Source organism: Artemia franciscana, chromosome 20 (genome assembly GCF_032884065.1).
Source record: "Artemia franciscana chromosome 20, ASM3288406v1, whole genome shotgun sequence".
Lineage (NCBI taxonomy): Eukaryota > Metazoa > Arthropoda > Branchiopoda > Anostraca > Artemiidae > Artemia > Artemia franciscana.
This window is the reverse complement of record NC_088882.1, coordinates 291,608-313,759: the sequence shown is the minus strand read 5'-3', so window position 1 is coordinate 313,759 and position 22,152 is coordinate 291,608. Positions and strand designations below refer to the sequence as shown.

Genomic DNA, 22,152 nt, shown 5'->3' with positions numbered 1-22,152 from the left:
ATAAATACCACTAGATACGTTGTTACCCACAAAACTCTTTGAATGCAACAAATTTCCCTAATAAATCAGAAAGAAGGGTTGTTTTGCCTATTATTTACCTTAAGATAGATGTTATTTAACGACTTCACAAACACTTTCATTTTATTCTGGGAAGAAGGGAATCATCTTGTTTTAGTTTTGGAATGAAGATATAAATTTTAATAATTCATTCATTTCCTTCTTTAGTAACCTTTTTCAAAACGCTCCCTGGAGACAAGAATTGTTAACTTTACGGCAACGAACTAATTTTATTAGTTAAAGTCGCCAAAACTAACAGCTATCTGTGGCTCAGGTTCTTGCAGTTTTGTTTATAAGACTACAGGATAAAAACAACATTTTTCCACTGGAAGTCAGGAGCAACATTAGAGCTTAAAACGAACGGAAATAATTAAGGGTTGCCACCACCTCAGTGCCTCGCTCTGCACGGTCAAGTTTTTCAGTATTTTTAATAAAGCTGCTTATTTTTCTACCTAACCCATCCTTGAGTTTCAGGATTCTGTCTTGAAGAATCGGGCCAAAAATCAAACTTTAGTGTAAAGAGCGAGGTATTGAGGAGGGGGCAATCCACCTCATATATTTAATAACTTCTGCTCGTTTTAAGTTTTAATGTTGAACCTTACATTCGGTGAAAAAAAACTTGTGTTACCCAGACTCATCCACTGCGCCGGCGCAAGGTAACTTAATTTAATACCGTTTTTTGAATAATGGCGGGAAATCCGGCTCCTCCTCCCTGGAAAGATCCTCTAGATAATCCACTTCCGGTGAACATTTACCTCGGATAATTACAATTAACATATCCATATGTAAAATCGAATCGACAAAGAGAAAATAAGAAGAATAAAAAGATTTTCTTAAGCGAATTAAGACGAAATCCCTAAGCGTAAGGTTTCCCCTGACACTTTCACCATTGGATAACCCCTCTCGTGACAACTCTCCCCATGGAAAACTTACCCAGAAGAAAATTCCCCCTCTTTCCATCCGAAAAATGTATGCATACTTCCCAATAACAAATACCATGCCTAAACAAGAGGCACATTTCATAGCATAAAGACCTTTTCCCAGGGCATGTAGGGTATCATTTTATCTCCAAAATCTTAGCAAATAGACCTTCCAACTATATTAAACAATATGGCTGTGTCAAAATACTTTTTGAACGACTTATCTGGCTATCTGGTCTTTAATCCTTTTTGTCGCTAAAAAAAGGGCACTAGAACTTTTAATTTCCGTTTGAATGAGCCTTTTTCCGATATTGTAGGACCAATGGTTCGATATGATCCTCCCTAGGAGGAAAAAAATAAACACGCAGCCGTTACCTTTCTTTTGGCAAAAAAAATGTAAAATTTCACATTTTCAACGATGGGAGCTTAAAATCCCTATATTAGGGTTCTCTGATACCCTAGATTTGATGGTATGATTTGCATTAAGATTCCTTGATTCTATGAGATGTTCCCCCTTTTTTTCGAAAATATGGTAAATTTTCTTTGGCTTGCAGGCTTTGATGAGAAAAATTAAATTCAATTAGTCTTATATATTTGGAAGTAGCATATAAAGCCAATTCTTATAATATATCTATTGATGTCAAACTTTCGTCTTTTAGAATTTCAGTTACCATTTCGTCGCTTCGCTCCTTACTTACAGTTTGTTATCACGAACTGTTAGAACAAAATATATTTGCTTTAATAGCACACCAAGTTGACCACAAGAAACTTTTTCGCATGCTGACCAACGGTCTGCGTTGCGCAGGTAACGATCTCCTGATTCAAAACTTTCGGTCGGGAGTGCAATGCAGGGGAAATACCCAAATTAAGATTAAATTTTTAAGAAAAATCAGACAAAATCCTCTTTATGTTTAGCTGAACATCTTATTGACAAATTCCATTTGTCAAACAGTTCGTGGTAACAAACTATAGGTAAGGAGAGACGCGGCTCAATGGCAACCAAAACGCTAAAAAACTGAATTTTGATTTCAATAGACGTATCAAAAAAATCTATATGATTATCTGTGATTCATTAGCTACGTTCTATCCATCAAAGTCTACGACCCTGAAAAAATTAACCTAATCTTAGAAAAAGGGAGAAAATGCCCCTAAATGTCCAGGAATCTTGAAGAAAATCAAACGTTAGGCTCAGAGCATCAGAGAACCCTACTGTATAGATTTCAAGCTCTCGTCTTCAAAATGTGCAATTTGTATTTTTGGCCAAAAGATAGATCACAGATGTGTGTTTATTTGTTATTTCCCCGGAGTGATTGGATCGAATTAGTGGTCCTAGAATATTGGGAGAGAGCTCATTCAAAGAGAAATTAAAAGTTCTAGTGCCCTTTTTAATTGACTAAAAATACTAGAGGGTATCTAGCCCCCCAGGCCTCCTGTTTTGTGAAAGGCGTTTGATCAAAATTTCGAGACAGTCATATTGTTCAGCACAGTTGAAACATCCAGTAACTATGCCTTTGGAGATAACATCAGCCCCCAGAGAAAGGATTTTATGTTGTAAAATGTGTCCATTGTTTAAGTATAGTAATTATTATTATAAAGTATGCGTACATTTTTTGAAGGGGGGGGGGAGTAGGGTAAATTTTTTGCTAGGGGATTATCAACGTGGAGAACTTTCAAAAATTTTGTTGGCTACATAGAGCTAACAATGTTTATTTATAGAATCTTTAGGATGCAGCAATTTCAATCTTTTGCCAGATCAGGCATGGGCGTATGACTGTGAATATTGATATTTGTGAGGTGAGTTTGGGTGGGGGGAATGTAAGATCAGAAGTCTAAAAATAAGCAAATTACGCTAAAAATGTAAGAAATAATGAAAATGGTTGGAACAATGTCGCAATTTAAAGACAAGTGGAAGCCCGAAGCCCCATGTCTTCTAATTATATATTTATCTAATACGTAAAACAAAGTGTTCAGGCCCTCATTGATAGATGAAGAAGGCGTTACTGCAACAAGTTTAAGATAGAACAACAATAATATTTAAAAAATTAACATTTAAAATATTGCAAAAGACCAAATTAAATGAATACTTTCCAGCAAGCTGGATCAAACTGCACATTCATTCCTGATAAATGGAGCGGTTAAGAATCTAAGGGTAGCCTATGGAAAATTTTCACCAAACAAAGGTATATTTAATCATATTTAAGTATATTTAACATAAAGTATAAAGTATATTTAACAAGTATATTTAACAGTATATTTAACATAGTTTGTACCACAGTTCAAGTTCTCCAGTTATTCTCTTCCTTTTCGTCACAATCTGTTTGTTCCAGAAAAAGCATTATTGTACCCCACGAGTGGCAAACTTCAGATATTTTAAATTTTGCTTCGTTTACTGCGATCGCATCGCAATAGTAAATTATTTAGTTAAATAGTAAATTATTAGATGCTTTTTTCTTCAAATTTTTTTACTCTACATTGTGGTCTCTGATTTTTGTGGGTAACAAATTTAAATTATTTATTTATTAGAGGTAGCGCTATACCGTTGTCTCTGATCCCTTTGTGATCTTTGCACAAAAACTGATTGCTTTAAAAATCTTTGGAGATACCAATATTGTAAGTTAGGTTTAAAGACTTGAAAGGATTTAAAAATAATGAGGGATCTTGATTTCATGGTAAAAAGATTTTTGAGACATGATTAATCTACATATATAAAAATAAGTTATTTGTTTGTGTGTGTGTCAACTGATGTCATGTTTGTCGACTGACGTCATTATAAGGATTAAGCTGTATATCGTCATGAAGTTGTTTGACGACTGACGTCATGTTTGTCGACTGACGAAATTACAGACCGGGACACCGGGACACAAATGACGACCGGGAAACCGGGACACAGGGAATATAAATGACGACCGGGACACTCAAAGAGAAATTACAGACTGGGACACCGGGACACAAATGACGACCGGGACACAGGGAATATAAATGACGACCGGGACACAGGGACACAACTACAACTGGGATGCCGGGGGGCACAGGGTTTTTTATCAAGTCTCAACACCTTAAAGGGGAAATGGTACTTTAGCCACAAGTCACACAAAAAGATAGCCACTTTGAGTTTCGTCTTAAGTATCATATTCAATTATAGAATAATTGTTGGTAATTCAAGGCTCATTTGAAATTCGTGTGCCTTTTGAATGCTCAAATCCCTACAATGTGTCTCGAAATTCCCAACTCCGAATTAACACAACTGCACTTAATTAATTTTTTCAGTTAGGAATTTCAACTGCCAGGTATGGGAATTCATGAAAATGTAGGAGGGAAGGAAAATCTATTTCTAAATTCCTGAGGAAGGCAATTTTGTTATTTTCCAATTTTTTCCTATAAAAGTACAAACAAAATCTTTATCTAAGGGGTGGTGGGGGGGGGGGGGGTAAAGACGTTTAGGGTGGGGTATTATCGCTAACTCTCCCCTCCCCAATTGCCATCCCTGCTGATTGCCATCTCGTAAAGTTCATCTGAATATGACACTAGTCTCTTCAGAAGTATCACTGGAGATGGCGTTCACGGAGAATCTAGGAAACTTAAAACCTCTGGGAAAATACCTATCAGCTCCGGCACTCATCCACTTTTTCCTTGGATTCCAAACATAGATAGAAATTTATGTATGCGATTTGGCATCACGAAACCTTGTCTGCTATTGGGATGCATTGTAATTATACGGTTCTCGTGGGTTAATTCTAGCTTGTTGAATTACTTTTTGCTTCCTATCTTATGGAGTATTTGAGAATCTAGGAAACTTAAAACCTCTGGAAAAATACCTATCAGCTCCGGCACTCATCCACTTTCTCCTTGGATGCCAAACGGTATAGATAGAAATTTATGTATGCCATTTGGCATCACGAAACCTTGTCTGCTATTGGGATGCATTTTAATTATCCGGTTCTCGTGGGTTAATTCTAGCTTGTTGAAGTACTATTTGCTTCCTATCTTATGGAGTATTTCATCCCTAGGAGGCTCTGAGTAGCAGTGATGGTTCGATATCTTGTTCAATTCCTGATATTTATCACAGAGACGTGCACTACCCTTTGACTTAAGGACTACGAATAAAGCATAATTATTCTTCATCTCTACTAAGCTTAGATTCGTCAAATAGTCCACTTGCGCGAATAGCGCACCATTTGGATACAACCTAATTCACATGTAGCAGCAAATTCACATTTAGGACTTCAGCTTCTTTTATTCAGCCCCAGCCACACATAGCCCACCCGGCCAAAAACAGATAATCTTGCGTTAAGTACTTCAACTATGCAGACCATTGGTCTGCATGTGAACTTTATTTTAAAGTTGTTAAAGCTTTTTCATTCTTGTGCAACATTTGTCTCACAAAATAACGCCTTTTGAATCACTGTGGCTGAATTGTGTCCTACCCAGCCTTAATACTTGGCTATCCTTTATTTCGATAGCACGCTTACAAATCCTATAATAGCTTGACAATCAGTTTTCACGTTCAAGAACAAAATTTTTCATTTTGTTGAACACTAACCTATGTTAGTTGAAACTAAGATACTGAAGGAAGAGGATTTGAAAAAAGAAAAAAAAGAAAACTATTTCTTTTTAAATTCTGAATCCCAATTTGTGAAGGTCATTAAGTTTAAAGGCACCAATCAAGATTTTATTGCATAAGAACTGCACATATAGCAAAATGGGAGAAAGGCGAGCATCTCCAGAAATGAAGAGGGGCCTGATAAGATTTTTACCATAAAGTTTAACATGCCTGAGAATGTACGGCAGAGGTTCTAAGCCCCTATCTTGTGCTTCTTGGCCAATTTCATGGAGTTTAATTTTCATAACCAAAAGCTCTTCTATATTTTTAGTTCCTTTAGGGCCCAGAGTACGCACCCTGTAAGTTTCAGGTTGATCGGACAATAAACGATTTTCTGTGCGGTTACACTTTTTAAGAGAATGTTTTGTGCGTTGGAGTTCCTTGGACTCAGGGCACATCCTCTATAAGCATCAAGTCGTCGGACGTGACAACGTGTTTCTGGCACTTATCCTTCTTTGAAAAAAAATTATTTTGGTCTGATATCTCTTTGGACAAGGGTACATACCCTGAAAGTTTCAAGCCGACAGGGATAAGTCTATAAGTATTATTTTTCATCCATTTTTCAATACCTTTTCCATCAGCTGTAATGAAAGTTCCAAAATTTTAATTTTGATTGAATGGGAAATAAACTAGAAATATATTTACATAAATCTATATATATAAAAATAAGTTGTCTGTGGATCTGTGGATGGATCAGGTGACGTCATGTTTGTTCGCATATGACGTCTGAATTATTTCACACTAATACAAAAGAAGAAAAAACTAAAAAAGGTAAAAACTACAAAAAAAAACTAAAAAGAAAAAAAAACTAAAAAAGCTAAAAAACTAAAAAAAACTAAAAAAAAGGTAAAAATCTAATAACTAAAAAAAAACTGAAAAAAATAAAAAAAAGGCAAAAACTACAAAAAAAATAAAAACTAATAAAAAAACTAAAAAAGCTAAAAAACTAAAAAAACTAAAAAAAACTAAAAAAAGGTAAAAAACTAAAAAAAACTAAAAACTAAAAAAGAAAAAAACTAAAAAAAAGGAAAAAACTGAAAAATAAAAGAGAAAAAGAAAACTAAAAAAATATGAATAAATATATATAAAAATAAGTTGTTTGTGGGTTATGTCTGTCTGTCTGTCTGTCGAGTGACGTCGTGTTTGTCCGCATATGACGTCTGAATTATTTCACACTAATACAAAAGAAGAAAAAAAACTAAAAAAGGTAAAAACTACAAAAAAAACTAAAAAGAAAAAAAACTAAAAAAGCTAAAAAACTAAAAAAAACTAAAAAAAGGTAAAAAACTAAAAACTAAAAAAAACTGAAAAAACTAAAAAAAGGCAAAAACTAAAAAAAAACTAAAAACTAATAAAAAAACTAAAAAAGCTAAAAAACTAAAAAAACTAAAAAAACTAAAAAAAGGTAAAAAACAAAAAAAAACTAAAAACTAAAAAAGAAAAAACTAAAAAAAAGGAAAAAACTGAAAAATAAGAGAAAAAGAAAACTAAAAAAATATTAATAAATATAAAAAATATAAACATAAATATAATATAAATTAGCAATCAACAAAGCACCGAGACACAAATGACGACCGGGACACAGGGAGTATAAATGACGACCAGGACATAAGTAAAAAAAAAAACTAAAAAAACTAAAAAAATGGTAAAAACTACAAAAAAACTAAAAACTAATAAAAAAACTAAAAAATCTAAAAATCTAAATAAACTAAAAAAGAAAAAAAAGAAAAAAGGAAAAAAATAAAGGAGAAAAACAAAACTAAAAAACGAATGTATATACAGACCGGGACACCGGGATACAAATGACGACCGGGACACAGGGAATATAAATGACGACCGGGACACAGGGACACAACTACAATGGGGACGCCGGGGGGCACAGGGGGATATAAATGACGACCGGGACACCGGGACACAAGGAATATAAATGACGCCCGGGACACTCAAAGAGAAATCACAGACTGGAACACCGGGACACAAATGACGACCGGGACACAGGGAATATAAATGACGACCGGGACACAGGGACATAACTACAAAGGGGACGCCGGGGTGCACAGGGGGATATATAAATGACGATGGCGACTCAGGGAATGGTCGATTAGCAATCACCATCAACAAAGCTCAAGGGCAATCATTAGAATCATGAGGTATAGATCTGAATACGGATTGTTTTCCCATGGACCATTATATGTTGCATGTTCAAGAGTCGGTAAACCTGACAATCTATTTACATGCACAGACAATGGGACACCAAAGATTGTTGTATATTCGCAAGTTTTACGTAGTTAAAAACATATATATATATATATATATATATATATATATATATATATATATATATATATATATATATATATATATATATATATATATATATATATATATATATATATATATCTATCTATCTATATTCACAGGTGGGACATAGGGACACAACTACAATGGCGCGTAACTAATATGGCGCGTAACGACTTACGCGCGCGGGGGGGCTTGGGGGGGGGCGCGAAGCGCCCCCACCAACTAGGTGTTGGGGTGGCGCGAAGCGCCACCCCAACAGCTAGTATAATTATAAATAAGTACTGCAACAAAATACTCTTGAATAAATAATTGTAACTAGCAAAAATATATTATGATAAAAACAATTATTGATAGCCTAAACAACCCGTTTTTGTGTTTAATAAAAATATTTTGATGCTTATTTTTTGGTACAGCACTTTTTTAACTAAGAAAACGATCACTTTATATGTTCTAGTCTTTTACTCTGATTTTTGGTTTCTTTCTTCCAGGACGTGAAACCAAAATATTCAGGCAGTTACAATTCAAACAATGTACTTTGTCATTCTCTCATTTATAGAATTTACCCGTTATTTATATGTTTTTGTCTTATATGTTCAATGGAATTCTCGTAGGTAGAAATACTGAGTTTCATTCATCGCTATAGCAGAGATTTTTCAGTATATCGTTTCATTAGATCGCTAAAGGCAGCCTATAGTACCCTCTCCCTTATTGAAACACAGAGAGAAGACATGCGGAGATGGCTTAGAAAAGATTTTCCGTTCTGCCCCCACTTCTTTCTTTTTTCAAAAGTAAAGCACCATATATCTTTGCTCCCAAGCATTTATTGCTATAACTTACTCCAAGCCACGATTTAACTTCACGGGAATTACAAAAACGAATTCCACGTATAAAAGTAGCTAATTTACAACCAAAACAAGAAGCTAGAAATGAAACTTTTGAATTTATTTCTAGTTTTGAGATAGTCAAAAAGTTTTTTTTGTTAACAAATTTCATCTTTATAAGCATATAAATCAATAAGCAAATAAATCAATTTTATGAGCAGTTTTTCTAAGAGGTAGCATTTTTAAAACTAAATTAGAGTCCTTAATTTTTTTTTTTATTTTAAGGTTATATAATGTTTTCTTCTAAAGACCATCACATTCTTTAAGATAGACAAATTCACTTCGTACGTCAAGCAAAAAAAATAGGAAGCAAGAAAACAAAAAAAGACTTAAAAACTAATTAAAATGGAATGCGTCAACGCAAATAATGGTTCCAATACTTAAAGTGATCAAATAGGTCGTGGTAACACGCTCTGGATAAAAATCAACATGTGTTTTTAGTAATGGATGATATTTTTTAGATTTTAGTAGGGATGATCGTTTGATGACAATTCCAAATATGTAAAATTCATTAACTTTGGAATTAGCCATAAAAAGCTATGAGCCTTAGTAAATTTGTTCAGTATAAGAAAGCAGGGACACTCCCTAGAAGGGGCTGAATCTTGATGATAATTGTATCATCATATTAAACATTCTCAAGAATCCTTTTGCAGAGGTAGAGAAAACTTGCAACTTTTGTTCCAGAAATTTGATAGTGGATGCGCGTTCATTTGTTTTTCCCCAAAAATGGTCATGTCGGAGCAATGGTAGTAGAACATCTGATGAGGGCTCATTTGAACGAAATTTCAAATTATAGTGCCCTTTTCAAGTAACAAAAGAGAACATGCCATAGTAAAGTGTCGATTTCTGATATTTTGTGCAGTAAGTTGAAATTTTATCTCCAAACAGTGCTAAAATCCTATTGAGTGAAAATTTTGAGATGTCAATTTATGAATGACAATTTTTGACATATATTTCTTGTTAAAAGTTCCATTTTAGAGCTACTGTTATTTTTGACATGGGTCGCTCTTTACTTGTAGTCTGTTACCAAAGACTGTTTGATTGCTGAGGAAGGCCAATAGGATCTCGATAGCTTGCTAAGAGATATACCGTGATTTCCCAAGTGAGTATGAAAGCATTTTGTTTTTTTTTCATTGTGGAAAGCCATGAGACAGAAGGAATGCTTCGTTTATTTCCTTTTTGCCCCATTACCTATTAATCTTTCAGAGAGATCAATCATAGGAATTAGAGGATTATAATGCTTTTATAAAAAGCTAACGTTGGAATACGTCCAAAAAATGCTTTTACTCATTGGACTTGTTAAAAAACGTACATTTTCAGTGATCACCCTTTTTGAATATTATCCATGAAAATGAATTATTCTTACACAAGAATATTATGAATGAAAAAAATGTATATATTAAGACAAGATTTTGTAATATCCACGTTTGCATGTGTAAGTACCTTGTGCAATCACACACATACTTGAAAAATAATAGCATAGCAAAACAGACTTTTTGACAATATGCTACTTCACTCGATTCTCAGTTTCTTTTCATCTTTCTACACATTTTTGAAAAAGTATTAGAAACATTTGAAAGGGATTTTGTAGCTCTGTAGGATTTTGTAGGATTTTCTGCAACATGCTTTATTGTATATGGTAGCTACACTCTCTGGAATTCTTAAACATATATACGTAAGATATTTATCTACTACTAGCGGTTGGTGTGGCACTTCACGCCACACAAACACCTAGTTGGTGGGGGCGCTTCGCACCCCACCCCCCAAGCCCTCCCCGCGCGCGTAAATCGTTACGTGCCATATTAGTTACGCGCCATTGTAGTTGTGTCCCTGTGTCCCACGTGTGAATATATATATCTATATATATAAAAATAAGTTGTCTGTCTGTGTGTCTGTCTGTGGATCAGGTGACGTCATGTTTCTGTGTCGACTGACGTCATGAAGTTAGTTGTCGTCATTTTTGCTATGACGGTGACGTCATTAACGGTATTTAAGACATTTGTTCACGGAAAAATGTTTAATTGTAAAATGACTGAAGAACCTACAATGGCAACAGCCGAGGAAGCTGCTCAAAGAGTTTATGCCAAAAAACTTGCTGCTGATAGAGAAAGTAAGAAAAGAAAACGTTCCAAGGAATCACAAGAACAGCAAGAAAACAGGCTTGCGGCTATAGAACGCAAAACCGCGCAGTTAGATGAAAATCCACCTGGACAGCGAGAGTCAAAACATATCAAAACTGAAAATGATAGCGATGATGATTGGGTTTGGGATTTTGACTTGGATAAGGTCATCAATGCCTACCAGATTTAAGTTAAAAAAACAAAGGTTCGTCGATATGTACTTCATAGTGACGCTGAAAAATAAAAAAGAAAAAGAAAACTGAAAAAAGAAAAAAGGTAAAAAACTAAAAAAAAACTAAAAAGAAAAAACACTCAAAGAGAAATTACAGACCGGGACACAAATGACGACCGAGACAGAGGGAATATAAGTGACGACCGGGAACCTCAAAGAGAAATTACAGACTGGGACACCCGGACACAAATCACGACCGGGACACAGGGAATATAAATGACGACCGGGACACAGGGACACAACTACAACGGGACGCCGGGGGCACAGGCGGGATATATAAATGACGACCGGGACACAGGGATTGTTCGAATAGAAATTACAGACCGGGACACCGGGACACAAATGACGACCGGGACACAGGGAATATAAATGACGACCGGGACACTCAAAGAGAAATTACAAACTGGGACACCGGGACACAAATGACGACCGGGACACAGGGAATATAAATGACGACCGGGACACAGGGACACATCATTAGAATAATGAGGTATAGATCTGAATACGGATTGTTTTTCCCATGGACAATTATATGTTGCATGTTCAAGAGTCAGTAAACCTGACAATCTATTTATATGCACAGACAATGGGACAGCGAAGAATGTTGTATATTCGCATGTTTTACGTAGTTAAAAACATATATTTATATCTATCTCTATTCACAGGTGGGACACAGGGACACAACTACAATGGCGCGTAACTAATATGGCGCGTAACGACTTACGCGCGCGGGAGGGCTTGGGGGGGGTGCGAAGCTCCCACCAACTAGGTAAATTACAATGGCAAAAGCCGATGAAGATGCTCAAAGAGTCTATGCCAAAAAACTTGCTGCTGATAGAGAAAGTCAGAAAAGAAAGCGTGCCGAGGAATCAAAAGAACAGCAAGGAAGTGAATGCTTGCCTTAAAAATTCTAATTTATGGGCACACGTAAAAATATTAAAATTAACTACAAATATGCGTGTCCGATTGCAAAACGATGACTCTGGTCAAACATTTTCAGATCAATTGCTGGCAATTGGAAACGGAAAGCTCCCAGTAGACTCAATTTCAGGACGTATACAACTACCTGCTGATTTCTGTAATTTAGTGACGTCCAAAAATGAATTGATTGAAAAAGTATTTCGGAATATTCTAAAAAATTATAAAAATAATAAATGGCTAAGTGAAAGAGCGATTCTCGCACCCAAAAATATTGACGTCCACGAAATCAACAATATTGTTTTGACCAAGATTAGAGACCAGGCAGTCCTTTACAAGTCAGTCGACACAGTTTTGGAACCAAATGAAGCGTTTAATTATCCATCTGAATTTTTAAATTCCATAGATCTTTCAGGGTTTCCACCACACGTGCTACAACTAAAAATAGGCGTACCAATAATACTTTTAAGAAATATCAACCCACCAAAGCTTTGCAATGGCACGCGACTTGCCATGAAAAAAAACAATGGAAAACCTAATAGAGGCCACAATCTTGACAGGGCCTTTTGAGGGTGAGGCTGTTCTTATTCCTCGCATTCCCATGATTCCAACGGATCTGCCTTTTCAATTTAAAAGATTGCAATTCCCAATTCGATTAGCATTTGCAATCACCATTAACAAAGCTCAAGGTCAATCATTAGAAAAATGTGGTGTAGATCTTAATACTGATTGTTTTTCCCATGGACAATTGTACGTTGCATGTTCGAGGGTCGGTAAACCTGACAATCTATTTATATGCAGCGACAATTAGACAGCGAAGAATGTTGTATATTCGCAAGTTTTACAAAGTTAATTTGTATTGTATCTATCTATCTATCTATCTATATAATGGTCCATGGGAAAACAATCCGTATTCAGATCTATACCTCATGATTCTAATGATTGCCCTTGAGCTTTGTTGATGGTGATTGCTAATCGACGATTCCCTGTGTCGCCGTCGTCATTTATATATCCCCGTGTGCCCCCCGGTGCCCCGGTCGTCATTTATATTCCATGTGTTCCGGTCGTCATTTATGTCCTGGTGTCTCAGTCTGTGAATTCTCTTTACATTCGTTTTTGAATTGGTCTTTTTTTTAGGTTTTAGTTTTCTGCCTTTTTTTTTAGTTTTTTTTAGTTATACCTCATGATTCTAATGATTGCCCTTGAGCTTTGTTGATGGTGATTGCTAATCGAACATTCTCTGTGTCCCCATCGTCATTTATATATCCCCCTGTGCCCCCCGGCGTCCCCGTTGTAGTTGTGTCCCTGTGTCCCGGTCGTCATTTATATTCCCTGTGTCCCGGTCGTCATTTGTGTTCCGGTGTCCCAGTCTGTATATACATTCGTTTTTGAAATGGTAAATGATGAAATAAATTTTTGCATTTTTCCCCTTTTTTTCTTTTTAGTTTTTTTTTGGTTTTTACATTTTTTTAGTTTTTTTAGTTTTTTTCTTTTTTCTTTTTAGTTTTTTTTTTATTTTTATTTTTTTAGTTTTGTTTTTCTCCTTTATTTTTCTTTTTGTTTCCTTTTTTTAGTTTTTTTTATTTTTTAGTTTTTTTAGTTTTTTAGCTTTTTTAGTTTTTTTATTAGTTTTTAGTTTGTTTTTTTCTTTTCAGTTTTTTTGTAGTTTTTAACTTTTTTTTAGTTTTTTTTTTACTTATGTCCTGGTCGTCATTTATGCTCCCTGTGTCCCGGTCGTCATTTGTGATGGTTTGTTGACGGTGTTTTGTTGATGGTGATTGCTAATTGAACATTCTTTGTGTCCCGGTCGCTTTCTCTTTGAGTGTCCCGGTCGTAATTTATATTCCCTATGTGCCGGTGTCCTGGTCGTCATTTGTGTCCCAATGTAATTTCGTAATTTCGTCAGTCGAAAACATGACGTCAGTCGACACAGAAACATGACGTCACCTGACACACAGACAGACAGACAACTTATTTATATATATATATAGATATATATATATATACTAGCTGTTGGGGTGGCGCTTCGCGCCACCCCAACACCTAGTTGGTGGGGGCGATTCGCGCCCCCCCAAGCCCCCCCGCGCGCGTAAGTCGTTACGCGCCATATTAGTTACGCGCCATTGTAGTTGTGTCCCTATGTCCCATCTGTGGATATAGATATATATATATAAATATATATATATATATATATATATATATATATATATATATATATATATATATATATATATATATATATATATATATATATATATATATATATATATATATATATATATATATATATATATATATATATATATATATATATATATATATATATATATATATATATATATATGTATATATATATATATATATATATGTTTTTAACTACGTAAAACTTGCGAATATACAACATTCTTTGCTGTCCCATTGTCTGTGCATATAAATAGATTGTCAGGTTTGCCGACTCTTGAACATGCAACATATAATGGTCCATGGGAAAACAATCCGTATTCAGATCTATACCTCATGATTCTAATGATTGCCCTTGAGCTTTGTTGATGGTGATTGCTAATCGACCATTCCGTGTGTCGTCGTCGTCATTTATATATCCCCCTGTGCCCCCCGGCGTCCCCGTTGTAGTTGTGTCCCTGTGTCCCGGTCGTCATTTATATTCCGTGTCCCGGTCGTCATTTGTGTCCCGGTGTCCCAGTCTGTGATTTCTCTTTGAGTGTCCCGGGCGTTGTCCCGGTGTCCCGGTCGTCATTTGTGTCCCGGTGTCCCGGTCTGTATATACATTCGTTTTTGAAATCCCGGTGTCCTGGTCTGTATATACATTCGTTTTTGAAATGGTATATGATGAAATAAATTTTTGTATTTTTCCCCTTTTTTTCTTTTATTTTTTTTTTTTTTGGTTTTTACTTTTTTTTTAGTTTATTGTTTTTTATCTTTTTTCTTTTTAGTTTTTTTATTTTTATTTTTTTAGTTTTGTTTATTTCCTTTATTTTTCCTTTTTTTTCCTTTTTTATTTTTTTTTTCTTTTTTAGTTTTTTTAGTTTTTTAGCTTTTTTAGTTTTTTTATTAGTTTTTAGTTTTTTTTTTCTTTTTATTTTTTTGTAGTTTTTACCTTTTTTTTAGATTTTTTTAGTTTTTTTTACTTATGTCCTGGTTGTCATTTATACTTCCTGTGTCCCGGTCGTAATTTGTTTCCCGGTGTTTTATTGATGGTGATTGCTAATCGAACATTCCTTGTGTCCCGGTCGCTTTCTCTTTGAGTGTCCCGGTCGTCATTTATATTCCCTATGTGCCGGTGTCCCGGTCGTCATTTGTGTCCCGATGTCCCGGTCTGTAATTTCGTCAGTCGAAAACATGACGTCAGTCGACACACAAACATGACGTCACTCGAAAGACACGCACACACACAGACAACTTATTTTTATATATATAGATGTGCCGGTGTCCCGGTCGTCATTTGTGTCCCGATGTCCCGGTCTGTAATTTCGTCAGTCGAAAACATGACGTCAGTCGACAGACACACACACACACAGACAACTTATTTTTATATATCTATCTATATATATAAAAATAAGTTGTCTGTGTGTGTGTGGGTCTGTCTGTCGGGTGACGTCATGTTTGTGTGTTGACTGACGTCATGAAGTTAGTTGTCGTCATTTTTGTTATGACGGTGACGTCATTAAAGATATTTAAGACATGCGTTCACATAGAAATCTATTAATGTTTAACTGTAAAATGACTGAATGTTTAACTGTAAGATGAACTTACAATGGCAACAGCCGAGGAAGATGCTCAAAGAGTCTATGCCAAAAAACTTGCTGCTGATAGAGAAAGTAAGAAAAGAAAGCGTGCCGAGGAATCAAAAGAACAGCAAGGAAATAGGCTTGAGGCTGATAGAGAAAGTAAGAAAAGAAAGCGGGCCGAGGAATCAAAAGAACAGCAAGAAAACATGCTTGAGGCTGATGGAGAAAGAAAGAACAGAAAGGGTGCCAAGGAACTACCAGAGAAACGCGAAACCAGACTTGCTGCTAAAATAGAAAGTGAAAAAAGAAGGCGTGCCGAGGAACTACCAGAGCAACATGAAACCAGACTTGCTGCTAAAAGAGAAAGGGAAAAAAGAAGGCATGCCGAGGAACTACCAGAGCAACATGAAACCAGACTTGCTGCTAAAAGAGAAAGTGAAAAAAGAAGGCGTGCCGAGGAATCACAAGAACAGCAAGAAATCAGGCTTGCTGCTGATAGAGAAAGTAAGAAAAGAAAGCGTGCCGAGGAATCAGAGCAACCTGAAAGTTATCGCCTGGCATTCACGTACAGCCCAGTCGATGATTATAGCTTGAGTAGATGTGTTCAAATCGGGACTATGTCTAAAATTTGTCCCTATTGCAAGGCCTTGAAATTCAATGGTGAAACAATGGGAATGTGTTGCGCCTCAGGAAAAGTTAAACTTCCTCTATTGGCTGCACCACCAGAGCCATTGAAGACTTTCCTTACTGGAACTACGTCAGAATCTAAGCGTTTTTTGTCACAAATTAGAAAATATAACTCATGTTTCCAAATGACGTCGTTTGGAGCCCAAATCAAAAGTCCTGATCAATTTATGTCTACTTTCAAAGTAAAAGGGCAAATTTATCATAGAGCAGGGTCCCTTCTACCATTCTCAGGCGAGAATCATAAATTTTTACAATTGTACTTCATCAGTGATAGAAATTCTGAATTGAATGCACGTTGCGAAATTTCTCCCAAAGTTGAAAGGACAATCGTTTCCCACTTGCAACATCTTTTCCACGAAAATAATAATTTAGTGCGTCTGTTCAAAACAGCCATCGATTTGATGCCTACTGATACGCAAAAAATTGTTATTTCCGCTGACAAAACGCCTCCTGGCCAACATGTGCGTAGATACAATGCTCCAACTATCGACGAAGTGGCAATCGTTATGGTCGGTGATCAGTTTTTACCTCGAGATATTATTCTTCATAAGCGAAACGCTCAGTTGTTAAGAATTGCTGAAACTCATCGATGCTACGATGCCCTACAATATCCTATCATTTTTTGGGTTGGAGCCGACGGCTATCACTTTAATATTAAATTGATGAATCCAGCCACTAACAAAGAAATGAATAAGAAATGCAGTGCAATGCATTATTATTCCTATAGACTAATGATTCGGCAGGATGAAGAAAATTATATTTTAAAATGCCGTCAATTGTTTCACCAATTCGTCGTTGATATGTATGCTAAAATTGAATCAGAACGTTTGCTATATATCCGCCTGAATCAGACCAAGCTCCGCTCTGAACAATACATTCATTTGCGAGATGCAGTTATAAATGACGGTAATACCACAAACGTTGGAAGAAAAACAATTTTACCTTCGTCATATGCTGGCAGTCCCCATCATATGCATGAATAAGCTCAAGATGCTTTTGCGTATGTTCGTCTCTATGGTCGTCCAGATTTATTTATTACATTTACATGTAATCAATCTTGGGTACATGTAATCAATCTTGGGACGAGATACAGCGCCTTTTACTTCAAGGACAATCGGCGGTTCATAGACATGACATTACGGCCCGTGTCTTCCGACAAAAGTTAAAATCACTGATAAACTACATAATAAAACTTGAAGTGTTTGGGTCAGTGCGATGCTGGATGTACTCAGTGGAATGGCAAAAACGAGGTTTGCCACACGCACATATACTAATCTGGCTACATAAAAAAATTACTTCGAACGAAATTGATGATGTGATTTCCGCTGAAATACCTGATGAAATTGTCGATAAGGGGTTATATGATATTATTGTAAAAAATATGATACACGGACCTTGCGGTGCACTGAACGAAAATTCACCATGCATGGCCAAAGGAAGGTGCACAAAGCAAAAAGAAAAAAAAGTCTTTTTCTTTTAAAAAATGACGGAAAGCGTTTTAACTCCTTTTATTTAAATGAGGTTACCTTCGTTAAGTGAACATTTGAGCCGCATAAAATTACAAGCTTCCTCTAAACGACGTTTTTTTTTTGTGTTGATGGTTCCACCATGATACAGTCTCTTAGATAATAAATGGATTCTAATGTTTAAATTCGTCTATTTAAGTTAACTTTGAGAATTTTGGAGTTAATTTAGAAGAACTAAAGTTGTATTATTTTGGCTTTTTTTTACTTTTGTATTTGAGAATAACTGATCATTGAAAATAAATGGGTGCTTGAATTTTGAAAAATTTGTATTACCAAATATTCTGACTTTACGCTATGCCTAATTAATCACCCGTTTATATCTTCCTTTTTTGACGGCACTAAAGTGTGAAAAGTCTAAAAAAATGTTTGCAATATTGTACTGTAGTCGAAAGTGCATATACTGATAAAATTTGGAAGTAATTGAACATTTGGAAGTGATTCAAAATATATAACAAGCTGGGTCGAAGCTACAGGACTTTTATTAGGGGAGATAGGGGGTGCTATTCAAGCGGTAGGGAAGAAAAGTAACTATTTATCAAGCATGCTGCTTGGTGAATTCAAAAACGTACTTAATAATATTAACAATTAACACACATTAAACAATTATAAATATAAGTGCTGGTGCTTGGCTTTCACTAAGATTGTCAGCAATGAGCTGCTCCAAAAGATTCCTGTGGTAGGATTCGAACCTGCGACCTCCCGACTAAGTCGGATGCACATACCGCTGTGCTACACTGGCTTGTCCAAAAGATAGTAGTATAGCGAAACAAGGTTTCGGGTGGGCGAAGATGAATGTCGAATTCACTCGGCTTTTTTCAGCTAAATTCACTATTAATGCTGCAGTACATATTGTCCTGGACTTTGACTCTGTAAGATTTAATCTGTTGTACTAAACTTTTAATATGTATGATTTAGATAGATAATTTTTTATTTGCAACAATTACATAAATAAATATGATAAACATGTGCACATTGCTGGTCACATACTTCAGCACTGACAATGTTACATACACTGCGAAAATAAAAACTAGTACTGACAAAATAAAAATAGATCAAGCCAAAGTAAATACAAGCGTACAGCATCAGCATAAATATACAAAAAAAAATGATTCCTCGCAACATATTAAACTCAAATCGCCTAATTATGTGTTACTTATTTAAATATTTGAAAACCCGTCATAACTTACATATAAATCCGTCATACCTATAATCCTCGCACCCAATAATTTTGACAAATTTCATCTTTTTGATTATGTTTTGTTATTTTTTAATAAATAGTAAGTTCATTATTTCTGAAATAATTAGTTTCATCACTGTGTTTTTATTGAACTATTGTTTATGGTTTTTTTATTAAATTGATTATTCTGTCTCTGATTTATATTAATAAATAGCATGATATCAGTGGGCCACATAAAGCTGCAACAAAAATCACAGGTAGCACCATAGCGCTGTCTAAGCAAAGATACAGGATAAGGCAAAGTATTACCCCAGACTGTGTAACATTATATCGTGACATATTCCCATATTTAAATATTGACCGTATTTCAGATTCGTAAGTATTCGAAAAATAAAGTCAGAATTATTTACTTATCTGTTGGACATCGTTTTTGACAAATAGTATCCAGAAAACCTGAATAATTCTTGGTGCCATCGCGGCAGAAACAATAAATATTTACAATAACGAAAATACATAACTCTTATGCCCTGCAAATCTTGATTATTAAACAACGGGCGCAAACCGGAAAGAAACAATATAGAATGATCGTAATATGTAGAATAAAGTCTGGATAAAGCCTTTCGTGAAAATCGGCCTCGGTTCGGGACAATTTTCGCGTACCCTTTTTTAAGTTTACTTTTAATATCATTTAGCCCACAGGATCGAAAAGCCGATAAAGATGAACAAATACTAATACCAAGCCACCGAATCGAAGAAACGAGCTTAACTGAAAAATAACCACAATCAAGATCACTACTTTGATGCTTAGCATTAAAAACTAAATATTCACATTTTTCAGTTTCAGAATGCTATTATAAAAAGCACTAAGTCTAATTGATCAATGATTTCTTTTTCATTTAGGTAATTATAATCACTGTATATCTACTTTCCTGTTCTTAAATGATTCCATTTCTGTGCTATTTGCAGATGTAGGGGGTGTATTCATTTTTACTTTCAAAGTTTTAAAACAAGAGAATCTAACACATAGATTTAAGGAAGGAAAGGCACCTTAAATATCAGGGGAAAGAATTGACCTGAGCAAATGTGGCGAAATCACATTTTTACTTGATAATAAGGTTTCAAAGGCAATATATTTAGAAAAATATTAATATGTAACATATTATGAAGTGCAATGGACTCCCTTTTTGTTTTCTTTATGATAAAAACGAGCATGGATAAATTAAAAAAAAAAATTATCTGCTCAAAGTAAATATCAAGTTTGACGTTTAAAAATCTTTTAAGCAGTTTTAAAGCCACAAAATAAATTATATTTCTACCAAATTATTGGAGGGCTGTCCCCCATGCTCATCCCCCCGTCAACGACGCCATTGATTACAGGTTCGATAAATTCATGCGACCATCTGCCAAAATACGGATAAATAAATCGGTAAACTCATAAACAACAATATAAACAACTTTTTTTTCTGTTCGTCTTGGGCTTAGTGTAGCTCCTGCTTTCCTTTGAAAAACTCTCCTTTGAGAAGAAGCTCAATCAGTCTTGTGCCCCTCGTTTTACTTCACGGATGCTTGAGAAGAAAAAGTTTTCTTCGCGCTAATTTTTAATACAGTTACGTGTATATCAGAAAAATTACCTTTATTTTTAATTTTCTACTTGTAACATGTTTTGCTAATTCGTTCTTGGTATGGACATTAATGGCAATTCTCTACAAGAATTTCGATTTTTCGCTTTGGGAAATATTTTGATATAAGTGTGTTTCCCGCTCTGAGAATAAACAACTTCAGTAAGCTGCGAGTTATTGACGTGTACTAGAGGTTTGTGATGAATAATGCAAACTCTCATATTAAATGTAATGATATCTTTCCAGGAAATAAGGAACTCGATGGTCTTAATTTGAACATCTGTTATATACTTCGTACTAAGAGACAGTACTTTCACCTTACACGGAAAGTGACGGTTCTATTTACTATTTTTGCACCAATTCAGGCCAATGTGATGGGTCTTTGGAGATAGGTGGGTCACTGACGGATCGATCACACGCCGTCTGTGTGGCTCGAGATCGGTACATGATCCTGCTTTGACAGTAAGATAAGAAGAAATGGGGCTTTATCCCACTTTCTTGCGTTGTAACTAGAAGAACAGTATAGATGGCTAGTATATGGTTTGCGGTAAGGGGTGACAGATTGTCCAATGCTATCCCTTTCGGCTAACCATTCATGGAAAAAACAAAAACAGGTCGTTGCGAATGGATGGGAATCGTTCGTAAGAAATGATTTATCGGAAATTGAGACTTCTTGTGAGAGTGTAAATAGGAATACTTAGAATAAATTGGGATGGAGGAGCAGCGGTCGTAGCTGTATCAGCCTCAAGTGACTTGGTGTTATAGTGAGTTGCTCGTCGTAGTAATAGTATTTTAAAACTAATAACATGGATAAGATTTTAATAAATGCCGAATAAAGCAGGTTTTAAAAGTACATTGCACGTTGAGACCTTCTTCATGGAAGGTGTTTTATGTTATTTATTTTCTTTATTTACTTATCTAAGTACTTTTTGTTTTTTGAGAAAAAACTCTTCTCCAGACAATTATGACGCATAAAAAAAATAAACGAAGAAAATTCCAATATTCAAAATAAAACTAGAGTGTCTTGTTTATATTAGATTACACGCCACATATAAGTTGTTGCTTTAGCATCAAACCTACGTCACTAGCAGGACTCGAAATCACCCATTTACGAAAATATTAAGTGGGGCAAGGGTGAAAATGCAACTAAAGATCAAAAAAAATATTTTAGAATTTTAAGGAGGCTGGTAAATTATCACTCCCAACTTTTCCCAAACATCCTTCAACCAATTGGGGCCTGAAATATGACAACAAGTTGGGTACAAGAGTGTGTTGTAAAAAATATTATGTTTATAATACTGAAAAGGAAGTTTTAATTCTGTCGTTTAATACATTTTCAAAATTATAAAATTACTTTTCAATGAATTC

The 22,152-nt window shown here is 35.2% G+C and overlaps 2 protein-coding genes across 3 annotated transcripts in view; both read left to right on the top strand.

Annotated features, from left to right (window-relative positions):
* The window catches only part of LOC136040238 (uncharacterized), a 218,125-nt gene that overhangs the window by 120,460 nt on the left and 75,513 nt on the right, over positions 1-22,152 (top strand).
* LOC136040235 (ubiquitin carboxyl-terminal hydrolase 4-like) overlaps positions 1-22,152 on the top strand; it is a 61,398-nt gene that overhangs the window by 22,525 nt on the left and 16,721 nt on the right. The window contains exon 2 of one of the 2 annotated variants that reach the window (XM_065724436.1): positions 9,779-9,861. The exons of the other annotated variant lie outside the window; for it this stretch is intronic. The gene's annotated coding sequence lies outside the window, so the exon portion shown is untranslated. The remainder of the gene's footprint in view (positions 1-9,778; positions 9,862-22,152) is intronic. 2 annotated transcript variants of the gene reach the window in all.